Below are 27,290 nucleotides of genomic sequence, written 5' to 3'. Positions count from 1 at the left end.
CACTCGCTCACGCTCCAGTGTCGATTCTGCATTTTAAAAATTGAAAAAAAAACCTGGAAGGAGAGCCGTCTTTCTTTTTTGTTTTTCCCCTTTCCCTCCCAAAAACTCGGTCAGCCGCCAACAACGCGAAGCTTCGCCACCACGTCGATGCTTTTCTCTGGCTCGGAGAGCAGCGGAGGGTGGGAGCGAGCGAAGAGAGGGGATGACGGTCGTGGGTTGGGGGAGGAAAGATGAGCGAGAGGGAGTTGAATAGAGGGAAGGAAAGAGAGAGAAAAAAAAAAGCCTCGTCTTCGCGCGCAGCGACGGCGGCACATCCAGTCAGTCCACTCGACAACAGCGCAGCCGCCGGTGGCTCCCCTCTCCGATCCCGCGAGTTGTAAGGCGGGCAGCGAGCGGCGTGGTGTGCCCGTGTGCTCTTTCTTTTTCGCGCGCCGTAGAAGCATACGGCGTGGTGGTGGCGGGAAAAAAACTCGCGCGCCTTCTCCCGTTCCTCCTCTTGGTGTGGATTACGACGCAGGAAGGGAACCGGACATCGGCGATAGAGTGACACCGGATAGCCGACGTTCAGGTGAGAAACTGGCAGAATGAATGCGGAGGTATGTTCGCCAGTAGTAGTAGCGGATTCGCAAAGCTCTACGTACGCTACGCGGTTTCGAGAGAACCGCTGTCAGGGGCAATCGTTACAGCGAGCGTAACATCATCGAACGCTGCCAACCAGTGGCAAGCACTTTTCGTGAAGGAAGATCTTTCAAAAGTTGCGCACCCCGGGTCATCGGTGAACGAAGCTGGTACATCGCGCGTAGCTACTGTCACTGCGAATTGCAGTGGTGGGTCGAGAGAAAATGACGCGGATATGTTCAGACAGCCAGCCTGGGCCCTGTCCTCTGTCTTCTTTTACCCCGTTGTCATCACGTAGCAGCTGGTTTCTAGTCGGTGATAGTGTACATCTCCTTACGATTAATGAATAGCCTTGCAATAATTCAGTCATCAAAATTTTCCTATTCACATATCAAGTCAAAAGTCAAAGTGCTTCCTAAGGACGGGAACCAGTCAATAGCGATAGCAAACATGCCGCTAGCAAACGCAACTGGCCAATGTTGCACACTTCTAACGAACTAAGAGATTCGTGAATTTTTCGGGTATATTCGGCCTGTTCTGTGAAGCCGTCACCGGACACGCACGGTTCGTTAAAAAAAAAGAAGAAAGAATATTCTGTGCGTATGCCCGCGTGTTTGACGCAGAGATGAGCAGCTTTTCAAGGCGATGGCAAACGATCCGGAAGTGGCAATTGGGAGTTTGAACTTGACCTAATTTTATGTGCTTGAGACTGTGTTCACTTTTTGCACAGTTTTCGGCTCTCGCACTGCTTCGTAACGCTTTGCAGAGTGCGCAAGTCGCATGATAAAGTGACGATTGATAGCGGATTTGCGTGACATGACGCGCGAGGACCACGATTTTTACACGCGACCTTCTTGGACAGAAAAAAACTGATAACAATGCTGCATGCCCGTTAGTTTTTCTTTGCACACGATAGAACGCGTTCGCGAATATCGACTGTTAGTGTGGAGCGATGCTAAGGAAGTCTTCACTGCAATGCACAACTGCATGCACAATAAGCTCCTCGTAGAAGACCGTCGTTGTGCGAAGCGCTATAGTGATTTCCACGTTCATCGGATCACAGAGGAAATGCACGCTGTAATTGTTAGCAGAAGCTAATTAGTCGAATCGTAGCCTTCTGTCCTCTTGCGTTATTCAACGCGCTCTCGTGCTGCTGGCCCCTCTTGCCTATGCGTGATGAGCTATATTCCCCCATCGCTTTGATAGATGTGTCACCGGGCTGCTGAATAAGTACTGGAGCATAGCCCAGGTCGCCCCTGCGTGTCATAAGTGTGACGTCAAAGTGTTATGAATAGCGTATGCAGCCGTGGCTTCCTTCATAAATATTCCCAGACAGCTGGGTCAAGTATTCGCCTCGGCCGCCTAAATATACACGGTGTTGCGGACGTCGCTAGCGAAACGCATCCGCAACCTCCTCAGTGGGCAGGTCGACAGGCGGGTGCAAGATTGATTTGTCTTCGCGAGGCATTGCGTCATGGCCCGACTATATCCAAGCCCAGGACGATGAGCAAATGTGTAGCGTCTCGGTGCAAACGGGAAAGGGATTTGTTGAATCGACCACTCCTCATTTGGACGTCTCGTATCATACAGCAAAACAAACGTTGAACATGAAGGGGGTGGGGCGAGAAAGGAAGGGAAGAAAAACCTTCACTTTTCTTTTCTCTTTCTTTTGACTTCAACAAACTATATCGGTCCCGTATCCCCCATTAATTTCGTACGCTAAAGTTGTTCGTAAAAACGCGCTCGCCGTAGTGGCTTAGCGGCTATGGTGTTGCCCTGCTACGCACGAGGTCGTGGGATCAAATCCCGGCCGTGGCCTCGCATTCCGATGGGGTCGAAACGCAGAAAAACGCCCGTGTCCCCTGCATAGGGAACACGTTAAAGATCACCCGGTGGTCAAAATTAATCCGGAGTCCCCAACTACGGCGTGCCTCACAATCAAGTCGTGGTTTTGGCACATAAAACCCCAGAATTCATTCATTCAGTCATTCGCAAAAACAAGCTCCAACTGATTGGGATAGTGGACATATGATTAACGAAGACGACTGTACCCATGTAGCAAAATGTTCTTATGAAAGAAAACCTTCACGAAATCTTCCCAAGTATTTATGAACGCAGTACAGTCACCTCGCAAAATTCGATGTCCATGAATTATTCCAGAATTCTAGCACCGCATCAAATCACCAAACGCAGAGTCTGGGCCAAATTAGTCGTTTCCAGTATTTCCGCCAAGTATAGCAAGTGCTTCTAAACACTTCATTTTATGGACAGTAGAGGTGTGAGCTCCTGTGCTTGTTTATGCCTGCAAAGGTAGCATTGCTTTCTACGACACGTGCAGCCGACCACGAAACACCCGCTTTCTTTTATTTTATTATTCAATGCCAAAATATAACTACCATCTGATACCAGACAACCTGAATAGCTATGCGAGTGTCCAAAGAGTGTGCATTGTCGAGTTTGAGTGCTGAATAAAGACTGGTGGTTGCCGTTGCGGTGTTGTCTTTTCTGGAGCTCAGAAATCTAAATCATAGCCATCAAAGAATCATGAATTATTCCATGTTCTCTATTCCAAGCCCTTACCGTGCCCTTCTTCTTGTTTTTCCTCCGACGCATATCTTTGAACGTTTAACTCAAGTCTCTAGCCTTCCCAGTAATGATGTGGAAGACACCGAGAAAGCTGACTGGCCTTGCGAACGGACCAGCGATATTGCCCTGACACTGCTACATAATCCCATATCGCCACTTCCCCCATCAGACACCAAAGTACAATAGAACCCTAAGATGCAAGGTAGATTCTGGTTATCAAGTGCAATCACTAGCCAAGATCCGTGAAAGCCGGCAGTCTAGAAGAACTAATCGTCTAACATCATAAAGGAGGAAGCAAAACACTATACTCGCCGGTAATACATGCAATCATAAGATATGACCGTCCAAAGCTATCAGTTGAGGTTCACTAATGGGTCATTACATAGTACGACATTGTACCACACGAAGCACATTGTTTGCCCATATAGCGTTTAGCGGGAAATAAGATATCCATTTAAAGGTGATTACAGTAATCTGACGCACCAGTCATTTGATGTGCATATAAGGAACGGAGGCTTGTAAAGCAAGGCGCAGGTGGCATCCGGTAGCGCACGTTGCTATGCAAACACCCGTCGAAGACGTCGGTCAACAAGAAGAAAAAAAAAAGGAAGTCGCCTTATCGTCATACAATGCATTACCAACTACAGCAAATTATCTAGCGAGCGATATTGCGGTGACGTCCCGCAGGCGGTCAGCAACGCTATAGCAAACATAATCCAAGATCCGCCTGGGCATCCGTTCAGTAGGAGTATAGCCAAGTGACCCGCCTCCTCCCGAAGAAGACCGAGTCAATCCAACGGCCGCCCATCCACCGGTATACGCAGGCACGAGCATCTGCCGTCGTCGTCATCATTTTTTGCTGTTTGCTTCCGGGAGCTCGTGCGCGTGGCGTGCGTGCTGTTCCTCCGCCCGCGGCAGCCGCTCACGCCGCCTTTTCCCGCGCGCGGTCTTCGTGGAAAGCCGCACTGTACGGAGAAGAAGGCAGCAGGCGGCGAACGTGCACTTTCTTTCTTCGCCGCGCAGCACCAGAACGCCGACTACGCGCACCATAGTGTACTCTCTAAAACCGTGCAGTTGGCGTACAGCTGATCGGCGTATAGTCCATCGTGCTGGTGGTTCAGCGTGTGGTGGTTCAATCCGTTGGGGTGATTCGTGGAGGCCCGGAGCTACGGTTTGCATTCCTGCTACGGGAAAGGCATAGCAACAACAACAAGAGCAAAATCTCTCTCTCTCTCTCTCACTCTCTCTCTCTATGTGTGTGTGTGTGCGCTGTGGCAGCTCCATTCCGGTATAGCCTAAATGTAGAGATAAAGGCGCGCTCATAAGTTGTGCACAGGTTAATGAAATTTGGGTAGTCCTGCGGCACCTTCTACGGCGCCGTCCCCAACTGTCGACTGCGCTCTTGTTGGACGCGATACACCGCTGCCAATTTGGAACAGATGTCATTCTAATGTCATTCTGCAGCTGGGCTTTCAAGTTATGTGCAGCTAAACCATATTGGTGATTTATTTGTCCTAGCGACAAGAAAAAGAAAACTTGAAATCTCAAGAATACCTAATTCGCAATAAAGAATATATGCGGAATGGAATGACGCGGCAAGTATCAAATACTGAGATAAAATAAATGTACCGTTCTTGATCGGCTAGCATCTGTGCGCTGAGGATACGTTGACGGATGGTCACAGTTGCGACAGGCAGGGGCTAAGGCCAAGCACAGGTTACCTTTACGCATGGAGCGTCCTGGGGCCGTATTTTGGGTCGGTCACTCTCGCGTACACTCAGATTTTTTTTGTTTGACGGAAATTTTGTCGCGTCGCACGCATCCTGTAAATACAGACGCATCCTGCAACACCATGCGCATCATCAAAATACATTCTAGGTCTACCAGACAAAAAAAAACGATGCTAACGGCAGGTGTGTAATTTTCTTTCGCCGCATCCAACCCTGCTGGCACAACAAATCAATGCGCAATGATAAGGAGCTTTAGAAATAAGGGGCCTTATGTTAAGGAACGCAATCCCCCAGGCGTACTAAAGAACCTAAAGAGAGTGAAAAACTACACACAAGGCGTGCAAAGTTTGCCTTTTTGGCGGTGCTGTTTCTAAAGCTCCCTAAATGAAAACACGTATTGCATACCGGATTAAATCAAAGAGGCTAGGTGACTATTTGTCAGGGCCCCGTCTCAGAGGGGATGCCAATAAACCGTCATGATCTTCACCTAATAGGGACTGATGCGACCGATATTACCTCTACTGAGTTCAGCTGCTGGTTAGCTACCGCCTGCTGTAGTCGTCACAATACTGCACCGTTTTATAGAGACCGGGTCGGTCCGCGAGCGCATACACGCACGCACGGGAGGTGGTGGGGCCCGAGAGGGTAAACGAGGGGGCCGGGCCCGACGGCATTTTTTTTTCTCTTTTAGTCGGGGCCCGCCGCAGGTGTGGCGGTCGCCCTGAAGACGATCGCCTTTTGGGCGAGCGTTTCTTGCGGTGAGGAGGGAACCGCGACTTTCGGTACTTTCCATTCTACAGCGCCTGTATTGAAGGCAGCTGCAAACCGAGTATTGAACGGGAGCAAGTCAGTCTTGCAGAATTTGTGAAACTGATCGCACGCGTGATTGACTGTGCTCGTCTAGCTCTTCTCTTCTCTGCTACCTCAATCGCCGTCCTTATCAACATATACTGCAGCTAGTTTATATTTACGGAATTTCAATAATTGAGCTGACTTGGCAGCCAGTGCTTGGCTCGTTGACCTGCGGGACCAATAAGTTTCATGCTTCAAAACCTTGGTGCCGATGTTTAGCAGGAGCTGCGAGGCAAGAAACTCTCTCTCTCTCTCTCATCTTGACCTCTCTGAGTAACAACCCCCAGACAAACTGTAAGGGTTTCTCACGCGAGATGGCGTCACGCGTTCGTGCCTTCACGATTGGAGTGACGGCACAATGGGTTTGGCGTATTAACATGTTGCTCGTGATAACTGCACCCGGTTTCGAGAAGCTCGGTAGTAGCTCAGTTGACTGCAACAATCAGGGCTTACAACGTAATGTATGATCAACCACACACTGAAACGCATTCTAACGCATTCCATAATCACTGATAGCCGGTAGAAGGGGGGTGTGCCAAACAAGGTGATTCGACAGTGTGATCAGCCTTCATCGGGGCAATGGCGATCAGCACTTTCAAGGCAGTCGGGCTTTAATCTCTGGCACACCCACCTAATCTCTGTATGTGCCTTATCTTTGGCACTCATAGCCTAATGCTTATTACACGCCTCCTGCATACCCCGTAAATATGGTATCATAATCATCTGCGACGATTTTTCACAGCACCCATTCACTCAAAAATCCCGAATTTAGGAAACAAAGCTTCAGTATATCACAAGAAACCACCCTGGGTATTAAAAAAGATTCCTCTTCAATACACTCAGAACATAACTGGTTGCCGTCATAATAAAGTTCGAAGTTCGAATCGGGAAGAGCTTGTGTGCGTTGCTGTCTGTAGATTGAAGTTCCCTAAATTTTCTTTCAAGGCAAACATGATTTTTTGTTTTCCTGTGATGTTTTCTGAAGCAACGTGCTGGAAGTTGCTGCTCTTATGTTTCTCTCGAAGCCAGGCACAGATGGCAATCGTTTCTGAAGCACATTTTGCTCGCTCCCCCTCCTTTACTTTCAGCTGCCTTTATCTTTCTTTTTTCTTCTTTCTGTCATACCGATCCCATGTCAAGCGAAAGCGCTGATTCTTCAAACAAAATGGCGAAACAAATGAAGAACAGAATCGGAAGTCAGCCTATAGCGACGTAGTGAAACTAACATAAAAATAAACGCGCGCGGACATTTCACTCGCGGCTTAGAAAAAAACTTTCTGCCATATATCTCCTTCTTCCGCCCGGGACGCCGCTGAGCGAAAATCGAAGACAATCAGCGTCTGGCGCGGCGGCACCTGCTGCTTCCGAACCGGACGGCGCCCTCCTGGCGATCCTGCGTCACCGTGTCGCAATCGCCCGTCGGCAGCTCGCTGGGACGAACACCTGTGCGAAAACGTATGTGATCTCTCAGACACAAGGTTTCACTTCTTTTTGCAACGAATTTCTGTTATCTATTTCTGTTCTGTCCGTGAAAGCCACTTTTGCGACAGTCCATTTTCGGTCCACTATAGTCTCAACGCGGGAAAGTGTTCTTATTACGCGCACAATTACGCGTACAGTCGATGTCAGGAACCGGGAACTAAATATTTGTTCCCAGCTTTTTTTTGTTTTTTGTTTTTTATATGTCTGTGCACTCAAACCAAAAGAGCACGAGGTCGCGTAATCGAATCCCGGCCGCGGCGGTCGCATTTCGATGGAGGCGAAATGCAAAAACACCCGTGTACTTAGATTTAGGAGAACGTTAAGGAACCTCAGGTGGTCTAAGTTATTCCGGAGTTGCCCTTTACGGTGTGCCTCATAATCGGATCGTGGTTTTGGCACGTAAATCCCCATAATTTTTTTTAATCAATACGTTTTCATTGTTTCCTTTCTTTTAATTGCTTACAGAGTATAATTCACAAAAAAACTAGGCGGACACGACTAATTACAACAAGAAGGAAGCAATGTCATCGGCCTAGTTAGTGCAGGTTGATAGCTTTTGTTAACGCACATTCAAAACACAACGCTGACAAAGAAGCAACCACGAGTGCTTGTAGGAGTGGTCTTGTCGCCTGTGGGTCTCGAATCGGTGTTAACATATGTTATGACATTAAAAACACTTGTCATTTCACTCGCGCGTACAGGTCCAAGCAAGATCAAGGTCTCGTGCTGCCACCGCCAGGCAAAGTGCGTTTGCTGCCATTCGACTGTAGGCGGCTGCCTTCACATTTGCAGGCGCGTTCACTATAACCGACGTAGTATACAACAAGCACACCAAAATCTACGTCGCTCCCCGAAGTATGCCTTTCGCAATATTTACGTCGCTTTTTTTGCACCGCTGTCAGGCTGCTCCATGGTGGCGCATTACGTAACCACCTCATTATACTCGCAACTGCCACTCGACGTCGGAGCGCAGTGAGTTACTTCGTTGCAACACCACTCGTTTTAAGTCTCGCGCCCACTCGTCGCTTTGTATCTGTCACGGGCGATCGATTGGTCACTTTGCTGACCTCAGCCTTGCGATGGCTGCACATCGGCACCCTTCGCCCCGCCACCGTCCATCTCGGAGGTGAAGACAGGAGAGAAGAAACTCCGACTTTTATTTCTTTTCCCTCTCTCTCTATCTCTCTCTCTTTCCGTTGCGAATTCCGCGCAATGTCAGGGTTCCTCCATCGTGCGCGCTCCCCCCGTACGCCGTCTCCTTTGCTAAGGTTCATTCGTATTCCTCTCAGGAGCGTCGATCACGCTTGTGTGACTCGTTCGTGGAGAGGTTGAAGCGCTTGGAGCGGCCGTGAGTGCGGTTCCGAGCTCACCCGCCTGGGAAACCGGAAAATGTTCCGGGGAAAGGATGACGCTGCGGAATCGGACTTTGTTCATGTTTGCTCCATCCCTCTATCTTTGTACCTACAGCTTGAAAATTCGTCTTTCTTCCCTACTCCTTCTTATTTTTTTTTCAGACGAGACACACGCGCCTCGATCTCCTCGTGTATCTCACCTTTTTACCGTACCGTTTCTTCGATGCAGAATTAAAAATAAATTAGTTCGGAGTTTTACGTGCCGATACCGCGATGTGATTTAGAGGCACGCCATATAATAAGGGGAAGGGGGGTGGGGACTCCTCCGGATTGATTTTGACCACCTGGTGTTCTTTAGCGTGCATTGAATACGCGGTACACCAGTAGCGCTTGTCAGTTCGCCCCCACCACAATGCGGCGGCTACAGCCGTGGTATCGAACCGGAGACCTCGAGTTGAGCAGCGCTAAGTCATATCCAGTGGGCTGCCATGGTGGCTGCTGCAGAATCGGTGTCGGATGGACAAACTCCTATTAATTCCTCAGTGATAATTACCAACTGCCGCGCTTGTCACACGTACAGCTTTTCTGCGAAAACCTTAATCGCACGAATTCATTATCTGTCTCTGCAACTGACAGGGCGGCCTTTGTGTTATCGTGTCTCATTGCAAGGAACGCAATGAAGCATCGGCATAGAAAACCCAGCCTACTGCATATTGTGATGGTTGCGATGTCCCTATTGTCCGTGTGGCTGTTGGCCCTGAATGTTTCGATGTGAACGTAACGAAAACGTATCATCACGGGAACCTGCGGTATAATAGCTGTTTGCTGTCTATGATGCGCAACTGCGGAAACTTGCGCACTATTATACCCGAATGTATTGTGGAAATCTGCGAACTCTCTCTCAAATTCAAGTACTCGGTGTGAGCGCCCCAGTTTAGGTTGCGTTCTCGAAAGAGCCCCTGCATGCAGTTAAAACGCTAAGTGATTCGCGACTGCATTTATTTGTCTGAGAAGACGCCTGACCTATTCGACTTCGGCTGCGCTATATGTAGATCAGCTGTCAGCGGAACTCGCACGTGAAAGCTGGTGGAAGCATGTTTCTGCGACGCCAGGATCGCTTGAACCAGCAGCAGCGCGACCAGCGCCACGATTACTATATCTTGAGGAGCAGTTGGAACCGGAAGCAGGTGCCCACGAGGAGTGCATTAGGGCACTGGTTTAAGGACAGTAAGGCAAAGTAAGCAACAGAATTGTCTGAAACTGAGGCGACAGTACAGCTGTCGTTAGTGACATGAAACTTTCGAGAGAGAGAGTGAACTTTAATGAGCACCAGCAGTTCAGTCGGCTGGGCCTAGGCCTCCCACGATGGGACATCGAGGTCTTGCCTCTTCGCCGCTTCGTAGGCCTGCTGGGTCGCCCAGAGTTGGTCGTCGAGATGGGAGCTGCGCAGGGCGGCGTGCCATCTCGACGAGAGGGTCACGGGATTAAGCTCTTGGTATTGATGTTTGCATTCCCATAGCATGTGGGGGAGTGTTGCCGATTCGGTTTTACAGACCTTGCACTCCTGGCTCGGGTAAATGTCGGGGTATATAGCATGATAGCGTGTGAGGGAGGGGTATGTATTGGTCTGTAACAGGCGAAGGGTAGTTGCCTGTGCCCTGTTTAACTTGCGGTGAGGGGAGGGAAAGGTTCTTCTTGCGAGGTAAAATGACTTTACAAGGTCAAGATGCATTTTTTTTCTATCTCCTGCAGTAAAGCGCGAGACGTTCGGTCCATTTGTTCGCAGCTTCACCCTCATAATGAACAAAGACACCTTAACACCACGAAAACGAAGGCATTGCAGATCACCATTATTCGGCACAACACGACAGTTTGAACAACAACGTTTAAACAGCAAACTTTCTACTATGAGTCGGACTATGCACCAACACGAACCCGTGAGGAGACGCGTAACGCACAACTTTCGTAGCCAACGCGCCCCTATTTCACAGGGTCCGTCGCAAATGCGAAAATCGAGCAGCTGTCGCGCCCACGATACAAACGTCTGGCAACCGACTTGCGCTTTTACCCTGGTGCGAGATACGAGACCGAAACCACCAACAAAAAACAGACAACCTAAAACGACGATAGCCACGTGCTCATAGCAGCTGGCCTTCGGGTGCACTAAAACATCACGCTCTCGTCGCCCACCTTACCTAATCCCTCTAATCCTTCCTCTCTCCACCGACTCCGCTATCTTCCCGGACTCCTCAATGGTCAGCAGTGCGCGGTCATGATCTACGGCCAACAGTAATCTCCACGCTACCAGCATGCCACCCCTGATTACGCAGGCGTCTCGGATTCCTCCAAATTGCCCGCACGCCCGCAGAGGTTAATCGTAATGCGCATATACGCCCTGCGGTCAGGGCTGTTTGGTCCCTCTGCAATCGCCTGCGTGCGGGCCATGCAGCAACTGGACGCCTCGGGAACCCGGAGGACAATGCAACGCATTCATTCCACGAAGAGGGTTCCCTCTGGTCTCACCGGCTCATTAGAAAGGGCCGAAGGTGCCTGTGAATATATACAGAGTCGCACACATAAGTGTTTTTTTTTTTTTCGTTCTACTTCTTTATTCCTCGCACCGCGAGTGGGTGGAAATGAAGAGCTCAATTGACGCCATTAAGAAAACACGTGCTTGGAATGGTGCCGGTTTATTATCGAGCGGGGTAACAGGGCGTCTGCTGTGGTGCAGTCACCATGTTTCCCTTTATTTATTTATTTATTTTATTCTTTCTCTCTGACACTTTTCTTATGCTAAGCTTACGCGCGCGTAGACCATGTACTGCCATTTCTTTATCCATACTTTACTACAGTACTTAAGTGCGCCCCCCCCCCCGCGCCAGCTCAATGGCTATGACGTTCCGCCGCTAGCACAAGGTCGTGGGTTCGGTTCCCCGGCCCCAGCGGCGGCATTTCGACGGGAGCGAACTGCTCGAACGCTCATGTACTTAGATTTACGCGCACGTTAACCGTAAACCCTACGCTCCCCCCGCAGGTGGTCAAAATGAATCCGCAGCAGCATCCACCACCAGCATCCACTACAGCGTCTCCCATTGATTGTTCTTAGAAGCCAAGCCCCATTTATCAGTACTACAATACACTGATGCCATTAGATGGATCTTCTGCTAGATTCTAGCAACACTTTTACCGGGACAAATACGCCTCTAGTGTCTGCCAGAAATATGAGCGAGAGAGAGAGAGAGAGAGAAAACCATAAATGAAACGTACATGAGGTTTACCAGGACTGAGCCCGGTTGGCTACCGTACAGTGGGGGAGGGGAAAAAGGAAAGGGAAAGATTAAGAGTAGAAGAGAAAGTCGACTGTGGATATCGGCGACGTGGTGACAGTCTTCTGCTCTTTGTCACTGACGGTCGCTCAGTCCCAAGCGCAGACAAATTTGACTGACGTTCGGGAGGCGACGGTTCTGATAGCGGAATAAAAGGCCATAGCTGATTTCAATGAATTCTTAGCGAATTACTGCGTCTTCCGTAGAATATATCGGGACCAGAATAGGGCTTTAGCGTTGTGCAAGCCATGGGTACTCTATACAGCTGTGCGCAGTAGATAAGATTTCTTCAGTGGTGCCTCTCTTGTTTCTAGCATTTACGACGTTTCTATCATCATCATCAACAACCTATTGTTTATGTCCACTGTAGGACGAAGGGCTCTTTCTAAGGATCTACAATAACCCCTGTCTTGCGCTAGCTGGTTCCAACTTGCGCCGACAACTTTTCCAATTTCATTACCCCACCTAATTTTCTGCCGTCGTCGGCTGCGCTTCCCTTCTCTTTGCACCCATTGTGTAACTCTAATGGTCGACCTGTTATTCATCCTACGCATTACCTGACCTGCCCAGCTCCACATTTTTTCTCGTAATGTCAATTAGCATATCGGCTATCACCGTTTGCTCTCTGATCCACACCGCTCTCTTCCTGGCTCTTAACGTAACGCCTATCATTCCTCGTTCCATCGCTCCTTGCGCGGTCCTTAAGTTATTCTCGAGCTTCTTTGTCAACCTCCAAGTTCCTGCCCCAGCTCGTTATCTAGTATTTTCTTTGTGCATTACCGCCTGCATAATATAGTTGATCTTAAGGTTCGTTGAATAATTTTTCTCGGCGGACATTTAGCGAAATCACAAATTTCTTGAGAGATCCCAGCGTATTTTGCATGCTGTTTCAGCAGAATCTCTGAGAGATAGAACGGCAACACTGGTCCCATGAGGGCAGCGAGAGTCGCCGCTACAATCACAGGTGCGCAAGAACGGCTCTTAGCTCAGGCGCAAAGGCCACTTGGGAGCCACAAGATACTCCCGAAACGCACTGACGGAAACACTTAGCCAGCCCGAAGGAAAGGGCCGCGCGTTTCAAGTTTGCCGAACGACGTCGTAAAATGAGTGACCCGATAAAATTCGAGCTAATCGTCGCGTTTTATGGACCGCGTGAGTCTTGATAGCCAGCTGCCTTTTAATTTACCTGCCCTCCTCGACCACCGGTCCGCTGCTGAAGAATGTCCTCGGGTGTAGTTAGAGGGGCGAAAGACAGTGAACCGCAATGATTATTTATTTTTATTTCATTTAGTCTCGTCATTGGGTTCACAAAGGATGCCGAAGTTCGCAAGGCCGTTTTATTGTGTATAAGTGAAAGGAAAGCTCACACGCAAAGGCGCGCGCGAGTTTGCATGTGTGCATCTGTGTGTGTTTGTGGGGAAGGAGTTGAAGGGGGGGGGGGGGGGCAGAACTTCAAGCAGGACACAGTCACGAAGCAGTGCTTTGTAAAGTACTTCGCTGTGGTTTAAAGAGCGAACAGGAAGCCTCGTCCACACTACGGGGAACTCGAAATGCCAGGGGAGATGTCCTCCCGGCGAGGACAGTGTAAGGAGGGATTTCCTTTCTAGAGCGGCGAGCCTAGCCGGAAGGGAGTTGCTCCGAGGACGCTGTTTGTCCGGAAGCTTGCAGACAGCGGGGGCGGAGCAGGCACGCTCGTTTTCTCCCTCGCAAGAAACACCGGACAATAAGTTATATGAAAAGGAATCGCTGGCGCGCAAACACACAAAGGGGGACTCCCCGCGCTGCGAGCGACGTTAATTAGGCCACAGCGTGCGTGGAAGTTGCTCGAGGGACTAATTAGGAACGGGGAAAATGAAAGAAAGACGCATAAACAGAAATCAAGCTCCTTATAGGATGGCTGCAATAGAGCGGTCCAACATTCACGCCCTCCCTGGTTGCTTCGTCGACTGGCAAGCGGGCCTGTTTAAAAATGCATTGGCCGCACGACTCCTGAAGTGCGGACGCTTATACGGATTAACTGGCGCTGCATTAAAGACGAGGAACGCTGAAGGGGGCGGCCTGTGCATAGTCGCCCACAGGAGGCTCGCTCTCAACTTCCTCGCGGCGCGAGCACGTGCAGAGAGTTGGAAAACGAGGTAGGTCATTAATGACGCTCGTTGCCGCTTCTTGCTTCTTCTTTCTTGTTTTTTTTTCGTTTTCTACGCTATCTTGGCTTTCACTATTCGAATCACGTAACCGTCAACCGACTGAATTAAAGCAAAGCAGGAAAGAGGACGGTGGGCGCTGTTAGATATGGAGCTGGTTCCTGCGATTACTTCGAGTTCCCCAGACCACATCGGATTGCAGCACAGCTAATTGAGGAATGCAGAAGCAGGAAAGCGCATTCCAGAGACGACACGTGCAAACAAGTTTGCGACCCCCAGGTCGTGTCCCGCCGGGATTAGAAGGGGCCCTGGGACAATGGAGCTCATTCGACCCCCTTCGTCTTTGAAGAAGGCTGTTGCCACCGCTGCGGAGCCGAGTCGCCGGGATTTGCAGGTGGGCGTCGGACAATGGAGCAGGTGCAGCCCCCCTCCTTCTCCGGCCTAGAAGTGATTGCCAGTCTGCGTGGCAAGACCGCAGAGAGCCCCGACAGGTGTGCCCCGCGACACGGGCGCCTACCATTGGCTGCAAGTGGCGTCATCGGAGTGGACTCTCCCATTGGTCAAACATGACGTGACTTGCAGTGCTCGAAGGGCTTATAAGAAGCCTTCCAGAGAGACCTGAGCATGCTGGGACATGCCCTGATTCCCTGATTCACCTCTCTCGAACTTCTTGCCGCGGGCCGCAGCGTCCGAGTTGCTGCTGGCCCGTAATGAGTGTACGCCTGTTACTTGACGCTCACGTCCCCTGTAAATAATGTAGAATAAATACTCCCAAGTTTGGGGGTTTCCATCCCGAAGTCCCGTCCTTCAACCGCTACATCTGGTTGGCAGCGGTAGGATCGCCTCCGAACGCATCAGCTGGTGGCAGCGCTACGGATAAACCTTCGTCGAGAGAGATCCTAAGGAACCGGGAAGAGCGAAGAAGAGTGAGCCTTCGTCGAAAGAGGTCCGAAGAAACTGGGAGTAGCGAAGAAGGAGCGAGCCTTCGACCCAGGGAGTCCGGAGGAACCGGGGACAGCGGACGAATGAACCGGATGGCAGGGTGCTGCAACCGTAAGTGAGCGCGTGGTTTTTTTCCTTATGATTCGCCAGACTCAAAGGTTGTGTGTTCAATTTTGATAGTTCTGGGAATCGGGAGTTTGTTGCATTGTGTGTTTGCACAAATTAATTAAGGAAAACAGTTTTAACCACCTGTCGGGGCAGCTGCCATGGATCTTAGAAGGTTGACGAGGTTAGACTTGTTGTTGGTGTGCGACGATTTGGGAGTTGAGGCGGACGAACGGATGGAAACGCCAGCTATCATAAAGGCGATTAATGATAGTGGCAATGATGACAAAAGCATTGCGCTTGCTTGGGAGGTGATACAGGAGCCACGGGAGCGTGTGCGTCGTGTACGTTTGCGAGAGCGTCGTGAGCTTAGGAGTGAGCGTCAGCGTGAAGAACGCGAGAATGAACGGAAGCAGGAGCTTCAAGAACTTACTCTTAGGTGTCAGCGTCACGAACGTGAGAAGGAACGCGAGCTTGAGCGAGAGAAAAAGTATGAGAGAGAGAAGGCAGCACTGATCAAAGAGATACAATATTGTGATCAGTTATTGGCACAGAGACAACGGCTGTCTGAGAATTCTGTAGGAAGTACAGAGCAAGTGTCTAGCGTATTTTCGCCAGAAGCCGACGAAAAGAGTAGTGCCTGTGAGATTGGCTGCAGATTCTTAAGTGAAGGGAAAAGGCTAGCTGCTAACGATGCCTTAGTGGCAACAGAGGCCGTTAAAAACCGTAGGGAGAGCGACGAGGTGCTGTGCCAACAGATGACTGTAGAGACAGCTAGGCCAGCTGCGAACAAATTGGCACAGTTACCGAGCGTGTGCGTCGCTGGTAAGGTTAGCGAGGTTGCTAGCGAGGAAAAGGGTACTGTTGACGCGACAGACGCGAGCACCCAGGTAGAGCCAGATCTGCGTGCAGAAGTGAAGTGCGAGCTGAGCGGTGCAGTTGAGGGTAATTCTCAGGATTGCGAGCTGCGTAGCTCAAGAGAATACAACTGCATTGTTCAGGGATCGGTGCGGCTCTCCGCCAGTCTAGGTAGCCTAGAGAGGGATGATTCAGTTATTAATCATTCGGACTGTGCGCGTGAGACAGCGATCGATACCGACGGGCTGTGTGCCGAGGCACAGCGTGCGCTGGGCAATGTAGCAGAGGGCAGTTCGCGAGAGTGCGAGTTGTCTTACTCGAGTAAAGCCTGCTGCATTGTGCCAGAGTCGGTTGAGCTGTCCGCCAGTCGAGGCAGAGAGAGAGTAGATTTAAATGTAAATCACTCAGACTGTGCGGGTAAGAGACCGATCCGGGCCGACGAAATGTGTACCGGCCAGCACGAGGCACGAGGCGACACGAAAGCGAGTGCAAAGAGAAAGCGCCGTAAAAAGAAGCGCGGTAAAAACCGAAAGACGGTAATTAATGTAGCGCCGCCAAAGATGGCGAGAAACCCAAATGGGCAGGGCGCGAGGAAGAAGGTGCGGTCGTCTAGGACGATGTTGACGCATCCAAAATGGTCGAGCCACCGGTCAAAGGGGGACCGCGAAGAATGTTCTGCGCGGACGCGGACAAAGGGCACGAGGCAGTTAAGCTCCTCGTCGTTCCGTAGTTCTTCTTATAGCTCAGCGTGCAGTTCGAAGAAACGCAAGGTGGCAGGACGAGACCAGGTGGGGAGAAGCGACGCGGTCAATCGGGTTTGTGTTGAAAGCGGGGCGCGAGGACGCAAATTGGCAGGAGACCGTAACGTCTTGGGGGAGCTGATAGTGAATCAGCCCTTTTGTTGTCTCTCGGCAGCCAGAGTAGCTTTCAGACCACGTCCACCCCGGGTTAGACTCAAAGTATGAGTCAGATATAAGCGTTTGGAAACGGAGGCCAAGAGCGCTTCCGTAGAAATGAAGTGTCTTGTTTTATTTTTGAGCATCGGAAAATTTCGCGATTTGAGACTAGGTTTTCTTTCAATATGTAAACGTATGAGCTTTGTTTGTGTTTTCGTTTGAGAAGCTCGAGATTTGAAAGATTTGAAGAGTTTGTGTAAACATGTAGTCTCGCGAGATGCTCATTAATAAGTAAATAGGCTTTTTTTGTGTGTGTGTGAGTAACCTGAAGGTCAAGGTTATCGTTGAGAGGCCTATGGTAAAGCGCGTGTGTTATTTAACCTTCTTTCTTTTTAAGAGTTGAATTTTCTAAGGTTAAGCGCGTAAGTTTTCAGTGAGTGCATCATTTGCACGGAGAAGCGTTCTTAGTTCCATTAGCGCGTGTCCTGTGTGGACGGAAGGAAGCAGAATTTATGACTGGGTTGCTAGTGTGTGTGGAGGGCAGCCGTATTCTGACTTCTTTAGTGAACGTGCGTGGAAAGAGTTAGTAGAAGACGCATCATTTTAAGAGTTCTGCGGAGTGTGTAAGTCCCGCGAGTTTAATTGTTCGTTTATGTCACGTGTCCTGTAGGACTTTCAGGGAAGAAACGTGAGTAAGCGTAAATGAAAAGTTTGCCTACAACGCAAGTACGCGTTTTGTTTAGTGACCACAAGGCTAGTGCGCTTGTGATTACGTACTTGTGAGGTTGACCAGATTGTTCAGTGGCACCATTACGTGCGATAAGTACGCCACTGCGATAGATTGGAAACATGCTGTTCGTGTAGTTAGGCCACTTAAGTTATGTTCGGCTGTTTTCATTTGTTGTTTGCATCGTCAACGACCCTTTTGTTTTGCAACAACAATAGTACTCTGGTCTTGTCGGCAATCGAGGAGAAATGGATAGCTGTTTGGAAGGGTGGTTGGAACTGTTGTCAAAATTGGGGAACTAAAAGATCAGGGTTCATTTTGACGCAGTAATAGCCTGGCGAGTCAGGGGCGAAGAGCCTGCGCTTACACGTGGGGCAGCGCTGTGTTGTTTGATTTGTTTGACGTTTGTTCTCCAGGGCCAAGGATCCCGAAGTTCGTCAAACGTGGCTCGACCCCAGTACCCTGCAGCTTCTATCAGCGTTCCTCATGGCCAGCGAATTGATTTCACCGGCCATTCAGAACAACCGGGGCGAGGACGAGCTGTTAGATATGGAGCTGGTTCCTGCGATTACTTCGAGTTCCCCAGACCACATCGGATTGCAGCACAGCTAATTGAGGAATGCAGAAGCAGGAAAGCGCATTCCAGAGACGACACGTGCAAACAAGTTTGCGACCCCCAGGTCGTGTCCCGCCGGGATTAGAAGGGGCCCTGGGACAATGGAGCTCATTCGACCCCCTTCGTCTTTGAAGAAGGCTGTTGCCACCGCTGCGGAGCCGAGTCGCCGGGATTTGCAGGTGGGCGTCGGACAATGGAGCAGGTGCAGCCCCCCTCCTTCTCCGGCCTAGAAGTGATTGCCAGTCTGCGTGGCAAGACCGCAGAGAGCCCCGACAGGTGTGCCCCGCGACACGGGCGCCTACCATTGGCTGCAAGTGGCGTCATCGGAGTGGACTCTCCCATTGGTCAAACATGACGTGACTTGCAGTGCTCGAAGGGCTTATAAGAAGCCTTCCAGAGAGACCTGAGCATGCTGGGACATGCCCTGATTCCCTGATTCACCTCTCTCGAACTTCTTGCCGCGGGCCGCAGCGTCCGAGTTGCTGCTGGCCCGTAATGAGTGTACGCCTGTTACTTGACGCTCACGTCCCCTGTAAATAATGTAGAATAAATACTCCCAAGTTTGGGGGTTTCCATCCCGAAGTCCCGTCTTTCAACCCCTACAGCGCGGACTGTACTTATCCTCGATCTACGAATTCGAACTTTTACAACTGCTGCGAACGGGGGGACTGAAATGGAGAAAAGAACACCGACCCCGAATCACATTAGTTGCTCGAGCGAAATTACCGTTTCTATAAAAAAAAACTACGAAGTACAATACCGTGTAACAATATAAAACACGATACGATGCAGTGGTCAACAGTGACCGCATAAGTGAAATGTCAAGCAAGAGCAAACGTGTCCACAAGCCCTAACGAACACACGCTCGTCAGGGCTCTCGCCTTTGTCCCTGTTTCGACAAGTCGACTTGTCGAAACGTCGACGCCAAGCTGAGGCTTCCCTTGTTGGTCGCCAAAAGTAGCTCCGAGTCACCGTCATCCTGTGACCCCTTCGCAGACCTAATTGTGCACGTTACATAAAAAAAGTTAACGATTACAATTATAACTATTTTATTCGAATGTGCAATTGAATACGTTAACAAACTACTAAGAAAGTTAAACACCGATGTCACGAATCTTGCTTCTTGGTGTAATAACTTGCTAAAGGTAAACCCTGTTAAAACAAATTTTATACTTAAATAACTGCGTCATTACCCCATCTAATTGTATCACTTTTCTAAATGTTTCCGCTTTCAACTTAAGTATAACATTCACGTAAACTCTGTCACTTAGAAGATGCTTTTCGGCATCCTCGTACTCATTCGAACAACACATTGTTTTCAGCAACATATTCTAAAATCACTTTGCTACGCTTTCGTTACCAGTCACCTTACAGCATTTCATCGTGGAGTAACACATACCGCACACACTTGACATCCCTCATTCGCCTTGAGAACCGAGCGGTCCGAATAATTCCCCATAGTTCATACACCGCATCACCATGACCCATTTCTAGCACTCTTGAAATTCTGCCAATAACCTGCAAATTTCAACTTAAACTAGGCCTTATATTGTTTATAAGTAGAAAGAGTGACATTCCAATTGAATTACTTCTCCCAACGCAACTTTACAATACAAATAAGACACGGTTTTCTGAAAATAACCTCTTGCATCCGAAAGTAAACACGGACTACGGCCAGTCTTCTTTCCTGCAGTTTCACTTTGGAATTTTCTGCCATCAAGTATTAGATCATGCCCTTCACTGCACTGTGTGTGTGTGTGTGTGTGTGTGTGTGTGTGTGTGTGTGTGTGTGTGTGTGTGTGTGTGTGTGTGTGTGTGTGTGTGTGTGTGTGCGTGTGTGTGTGTGTGTGTGCGCGTGTGTGTGTGTGTGTGTGTGCGTGTGCGCGTGTGCGCGTGTGCGCGTGCGCGTGTGCGCGTGTGTGTGTGCGCGTGTGTGTGCGTGTGCGCGTGTGTGCGCGTGTGCGCGTGTGCGCGCGCGTGTGTGTGTGTGTGTGTGTGTGTGTGTGTGTGTGTGTGTGTGTGTGTGTGTGTGTGTGTGTGCGCGCGCGCGCACTATGTTCGCTAAATGATTAGCTGATGCTAAATTCATTTTGTTGCTGTGTTGGAATGCGCAATGTTGATGTATTATAATCATTATATTCCTATTGAATTTGCTATAACGTTAGTACTTATATGCGCATTTCAAAATAGAATTATTTTCGCTCATTTCTGTGTAATCTTCGAAACGATGTGCTTGATTACTTACTTCAAATGTGTTGACTTGTATTTTCCCGCTGTTTTTACCTTAGTTCCTAATCGTATGTTCTACATTTTTATACATGTGCTAACAGTAGGTCCCCGTGACAGTTTTTACTCTAGGACCTCCTTCTGTATTACATTTCCTTTGTAATTGTATAATAATAATAAATGATTGATTGATTTCTTTACAGTTACCAATTACTGCCCCACGAAAGTAATTGATGCGTAACAATCTGATTTGGGCGAGTTGGTTCATCTTGAGTATAACTTGAAGCAGCGTGAAGAAGGCGAGGACAGGAATCGAAAAAAAAAAGCGCTCGTCTTGCTGCGTTTGTTTTCGATTCCTGTGCTCGTCTTCTACGTGCTGCTTCAAGTTATACTTAATCGAGGAATTACCCATAAGTAATCAATTACTTCTACGTTACTTTCCTCCTAACTTTTTTTTTTGTATCGCAGGATGTAGTAAACAGAATGACCTGGCCGTGCACTTTCAGCGCGCCTCGGCCGCACTTTATAGATAGCTTATCTGCACTAACAATCGCTTTTTTTACTATTTGGTCATCGTCCCTCGTTTTTGTTGTGGAGACATCAGCAGCAACACCGAAGACTCGCTCGTGGAGGAAAACGAGAGGGAAAGACGGGGAGGGTGGCCAATTTGTTCAATGTGCGCGGTGCAGGGTAAAGCGGTATTGTAACGTGTAATGCTCATATTGCGCCCGTTGTTGCTGCAACTTGGAGAGGGCGCTCCCGTTCGGGCTAATGAAAAGCTGGAAAAAAATCGTGCTTATGTGAGTTCCTAGCGTTAGCACTCTTAGTGGCCTTCGCTATTGAGACGAGCCAGCACTAATTCGACCGAGATACAAAAGCTGAGCCCTTGGATTGGCCTGCTTGAAAAATGCGCATTCGCGAGACTGCTGCGTGGCAGTATAGTCTCAAAGCCGCATCGCCTGTTACAGCTTGTCTCGTCAATAATGTAACTTGTAGCATGTATAATTGGTTACTGAAAAGCGTAACTGAATTACAGCGAGCGCTACCGAGTAAACTAAGTAATCATTAAATTACAAAATTACCTTAAAAAAGAATGCAATCGATTACAAGCAATTAATTACATGTAGCTCGTTACATACAAGTCGACCCATTTGTTTTGTTTTGATGCGACGAAATATAAAGCGGTACATTTATTACTGTTCTTAACGTATACAAAGGGATTAAGCAATTGACAGACTTCAGTAAATCCTCCAGCTCAGGACTCATTCACTGCTGGCAGTCACACAGATCACCATCACCGCGTTAAGGACCTCTTTTGGGTGCTCACAACGTCGTTGTGCTCCTCTTTGCCTACGTCACTACATAATCCCGGAGGCTGCATGATGCACAACACCAACAACACCACGCACCATAGTTACCAAGCGTTATATACCATGCGTCCCATGTAAAACTTGTGTCAAAATTTCAAAATATGAAAGTGTCACGTAGCTGGACAGAACTAAGGTAATCTTGTTTGCGGTCGTTTGGAACAAGACGTACTATGTTTTTGAGAAATACTATTTGTACTTGTCCTAATTACGGAATTATTTATTACTAATTACTAAACCGCTGAAATATATGTTCAGAGCAAAAGTATCAATGAGAAAATTGTGAGAAAATTTGAGTGAGATTTGAGTGAGAAAATTTCCCGGCCCAGCTTCCTGTTATTCAACGCGCGCTACATAAAAGCTTTTTCCAAGCCTGAAAGAGAGTTTAGGAAATACAAAAAAAAAAGAGTGCTGTGTCACTAGCCACGCGACACGGAGTCGGGCAGTGCGCTACCCAGTTGACTGTGTTATTTGTAGCGAAAGTTAAAGTGCAGTTTCTTGATATCATTCTCCGTTAGGTATTTGACGCCTGCTACTATTAGCTCAGAATCTTAGCGGGCCTGCTCCCACGTGCACTCCCACCTTGAAAACGCGCACTTCTCGTATAATAATCCTTCGCGCTTCTTTTCCTTGCTTTTTATTATGTTATGTACTGCAAAAAACAGCCATCTCTGAAATAAAGGCACCGTTGTTGTTCCGCTGTTTCTTGCAGAACGGATAACTACAACGTAGCTAAATTTCACCTCTGGGTATGCGACCTCCATCCGCAAAGAACAAGCACAACGTAATAAGAGGTGCGGCCCAGATAGTGAGTGGCTTCGCGCCCCACAAATATATTTCGAGAAAGAAGCCTGCTATAGACTTATACGCAGGCACGTAACGAGGAATACAATTGAGAAGCGGACCTATCCCATGTGTTTGCTAAATGTTCTTATCTGTAGTTTCTTCTTTTAAAGATACGGTGCACCAACTCTCCGACGGAGGTACTATATGCCGACCTTTTGTTGCCCGTATGCATGGACACCGGCCAAAACTCAGTCCCCTTCCGCACGCCGTGCACGTCCGTTGTTGCAAACATGCAAGCGCCTGCCTCTTTCGGTGCGCGAATCCTCTTATGCAATGAACGTACAGTGCACGACAAAGCGAAAGGCGGAGACGCGGTAACACTGGAAACATCTGGCGCTGTCGCGACATCGCCGAGCCGTCATCCCTCTTGGTCAGCTCTTCTTCCGAGAGGGAGGCGGGGTGTGCGCGTGAGGAAGGAAGAGAAGGGTTGGAACAGGGCATGGCTGTTTCGGGAACATCGAGGCGCCCTTGGGCCACGGCGGAGCGCATTTGTGTTTACCTCTGGGTGCAGGCTGGAGCGGGAACTTTGTTGCGGGCTCTCTACCCTCGCTCATCCACCTCCTTCGTCTCTCGTTTATTTATACGCGCGTTTTATTTTTTCATTTGTTTGCCGCCTTGAGTGGCTGCGCTGGGCTGCAGCGCCGAAAGGGTTGGGATCTGCGTCAGCGCTCGCGCCTGCGCACGTTTATCAGCGCAGCGTTGCGTCTGTTGCATCTGACCGCGTTCTGAGGACAAAGGGCGAGTGAAAGCGCGCATGCGCCGACTTGTCGTTGAATGAATGAATGAATGAATGAATGAATGAATGAATGAATGAATGAATGAATGAATGAATGAATGAATGAATGAATGAGCACGAGCCACCCAGCAAAACTGCTTTCCACGGAGCCAGCTAGTCAGCCACGGGAGGAGTGTGTCTGTGCGATGTGCATGTGTTTCGAAAACGAAACTTTGGCGAGGGCTCCAAGAAATTATCCAATGCCGGTGACGAATTGTCTTTAATTGGGAAAAATGCCTACGAAAGGGACAGTCGTCACAAAGGGAAATTGCACACACAGGCAAGCACACACACAAAAGAACGAGAAAAAAGTACAAGTGCAACAACTAGAGAGCTGTGGCGCAGCATTGGAACGCTTCCGTTATGAGCTAGGGATATACAGAACTGCACTTCGATTCGACCGAAGCATTTCAGTGTCTTTACTCAGCGCCTTTTACAAACAAAAAATTGGAAGAAGGAGAAGGAGCATACGCATTGTTTTACCGCACCAGCCAGCTGCCCCGCTCTTCTCACGGTTTACTTTCCATCCATGCCCCGTTATGCAAACTTTGCCTCGCCATCCCTTCCTTCGTATTTCCTGCTCTTTCGGGCTGCACTTCACGCCAGCTGTTTCTACATGCGCACGCCAACCATCTCGGAAGGAGGGCACACGTGAGACTTACCTTAATCAAGGTAAAGGGGGGGGGGGGGAATAAACAAGAAGCGTGGAAGGGAGGTTGACAAATTAGTCTCGTCGATGAGAGCCCATGATTGCACGCAAGCGGCGGCAGCAACCTGCGTCCATCAAGGACACCTCGCCAGCCCCCGATGCGTGCCATTCGCGCCCGGAAAACAAGCCCAACACGGCCGGTCCGCGTCAGCACTCGAGCTTCTTGGGTGGGAACGGCGGCAGGTGGAAGTGACTGGTGCGCATGCTCCGACTCTTCCTTCCCCAGCCGCTGCCTAGCGCTGCTGATTGAGAGACAAAGGGAGTAACCGGAAATGGGAGACAGGGAAGAGAATGACGTTCAAAGAGAGAGAGAGAGAAGAAGAAGAAAAGGCAAAATATTTATTTAACGAGGGCCGCTTTCCCTAATTAGCCAGCCGTTGTGATTCGGAAAGCCCGCTGAAAGCACATACAGCACCGGTGTATGCTATATATAACGGATTACGTGAGGCGTTCCCGCGATGCCGAGCGTGTAATCCCCGTAGCTAGGGTCTCTTTTTGACGTCGCAACTTTTTTGCCGTTGATTCCACTCGTTGGATTTCCCGGAGTGTTTGCCATCAGTATGACAGCAGTCCCCAGGGGCTCTGCTAATCCGGCTAACTTCTTATATCGTTATTGTTCAGGTCACTCGGCAAGCTTCGTCGCCTAACTCAGTTATAGCCCTAATTACATTGTTTAATTAAATTATGGCCTGAAGTGGTTTTTGTTGGCGCGTGAAAAATCTTGGGATTTTTAAAACATAAAATGTAAAAGGCGGCAAGGAAGTTTTTTTGTTGGTTTGAGGGATCGGTGGTTATAGAAATGATAGAGAAAGTGGTTTTGTCCAACTGACGCATTATCAGCGTTAGTTGAAGCGCGAACAGTAAGAACTGTCACTAGAACTCGTCTTGCGGTGCATTTCATGAACGTGTTACAATGCATCTCTATATCTCAGCGCTCAAACTCTTGCCGACCAGCCAATAATGTCAAGGAGCACTTACCAACAAAAAGCTTTGTGAATTTGGCCCATGCTCGGCAGTTTCCTCGCTGCCGCAATCGTCACAAGCAGCAACAAATGTCAAAGTATCGTAAGAGTCCTACGGTATGCAGAGCAGCTCATGGTTTAAAGAGCCCACAGCGGATTCCGAGGTCTCGGATTTGACGCTAGACATTCCGTCCTGCTTTCTTTTTTTTTTGCTTTTGGTTTTATTCGTCTCATCTCTCGCAGGCCTGAGGCACAGCATTCGTACTGCAGTTGGCCAAGACTCCTATGGCGAGCAACTATTCGCGTCCGCCCAACTAAGTCGCTATGCAGATACTGCCATGCTCCGCCTCTTGCTCATTATGTTTCCTAAAATAATCAAAGTATTTTTTCCTCCAGATTCGCCTTTCAAGCAGTACCTCGCCACATTGTTCACTCGATATGATGCAATTTGCACTTCACCATTGAGCTCGCGATCAGAAAAATAAAGAAAGAAAGAAAGAAAGAAAGAAAGAAAGAAAGAAAGAAAGAAAGAAAGAAAGAAAGAAAGAAAGAAAGAAAGAAAGAAAGGAAGGAAGGAAGGAAGGAAGAAAGGAAGAAAGGAAGGAAGAAAGGAAGAAAGGAAGGAAGAAAGGAAGAAAGAAAGGAAGGAAGAAAGGAAGGAAGAAAGGAAGGAAGAAAGGAAGGAAGAAAGGAAGGAAGAAAGGAAGGAAGAAAGGAAGGAAGGAAGGAACGAAGGAAGGAACGAAGGAAGGAAGGAACGAAGGAACGAAGGAACGAAGGAAAGAAGGAACGAAGGAAAGAAAGAAAGAAAGGAGGAAAGAGAGAGAAAGGCTCCCAGCACGCTCCTCATCGCGAAATTACTATGACTCGGCGTTCATACCGGCGCTGTTCACGCTCCGACGACTCTCTGAATGACAGCGCCGTAGAGAGACATCATTTTCTTTCCTTTTTCTTTCCCCTTTCGCTCGCACGGGCATTCGTTGCTCGTTCACCGTGCCGCTGCGAGAAGCAGGACGTGAGGCTGTTCGTGTCTTCACGCTTCGCTACCGGCGTAAGCTTCAATTTAGAGAGCGCCAAGGACTTCCCGGCGGAAGCGAATACCTATATGCCTCTTTGTTGCCGCTTAATTCCGGCGGCGCGCGAATTCGCGAAGCGCGAGAGGATCGGTGTCGAAAGAGCCGGCGACGTTGTTTGACCGAAGAACGGGCGGCGTGTCCTTCTTTTCTTTTTCCTGGTTTTACGGCGAGACGCCGGACGCCGAAGGTTTCCAAAAGCACGCGCTTTGAACAGGGTGCCTATGGGCACGCTACTGCTCTGACAATCAGCGTTCCAAGGCAAGACAAAAGTTATCGTCCTTTCTTTGTCGCTCCTAATTTGCCTACGGACTTCCTCATTTAGGTTGCACAATGGTTCTAGATGTTCCGGTGGCCAGCTATTACAATCACTGCCATCACCATCATCATCATCCCCTTCGATGCAACGAACAGCTAACGGCGTTAGATGGTTCGAGCTTCGTCGAAGAAAGACACAAATACGTAAACGTAATAGCATTTGATCTCGCGCAATATCTGTGTCACCATTATCAACAAGCACTCTCGACGCCATAGGTGTAATTAGCGACATTTTGCGCACGAGCAAGGATGTTTAAGTTTTTTATTTCTTCTGCATATTATAAGCGGGTGTAGTTCTCTATAGGTGAACCCTTGAACAAGATAAAAAAAATGACCGTATTGCGTTTGTAACTGGAGACACTTATTTCTTTTTTCCCATTCCGTGTTTATTTCTTCTGCTTGCATTTCATTCCCCGCTTGAATCGTTCCTCCGCGTAATTGCATGAATGAACGAAGTAAATACGTGCACAATCACCTACCTAAACATGTTCGCAGCAAGAGAAGAGTTTTTCACAACCTCGACCGCCACGCCACCCCTTTTCCGAGGCAGTTCCGCCCGCTCTTTGCTACTGAATTGCCTCATCTCAATTCTCCGCACGTCTTCATGCACTTCGCGCGGCGAGATGGGAGACATCGAACACTCTTTGTACTCGTGCCCGAAATACCTTGGGGAAAGAGACAGTCTTCTCGACAACCTGCAAAGGAAGGACCTTTCTTTTAATATTATTATTAATAAATGTGTTTAAGGAGAGGTGTGTGGCGCCGGCTGCTCCTCTTCTC

General features: G+C 48.9%; 1 protein-coding gene across 1 annotated transcript in view; it reads left to right on the top strand.

Moving 5' to 3' along the window:
• The first annotated feature begins 324 nt into the window (after positions 1 to 324).
• The window catches only part of LOC139057401 (uncharacterized), a 95,677-nt gene continuing 68,711 nt past the window's right edge, over positions 325 to 27,290 (top strand). Inside the window, exon 1 of the mRNA XM_070535485.1 lies at positions 325 to 568. The gene's annotated coding sequence lies outside the window, so the exon portion shown is untranslated. The remainder of the gene's footprint in view (positions 569 to 27,290) is intronic.

This window comes from Dermacentor albipictus, chromosome 3 (genome assembly GCF_038994185.2).
Source record: "Dermacentor albipictus isolate Rhodes 1998 colony chromosome 3, USDA_Dalb.pri_finalv2, whole genome shotgun sequence".
Classification (NCBI taxonomy): domain Eukaryota; kingdom Metazoa; phylum Arthropoda; class Arachnida; order Ixodida; family Ixodidae; genus Dermacentor; species Dermacentor albipictus.
The sequence above is the reverse complement of the archived record's forward strand: the minus strand, read 5'-3'. Positions and strand labels throughout refer to the sequence as shown.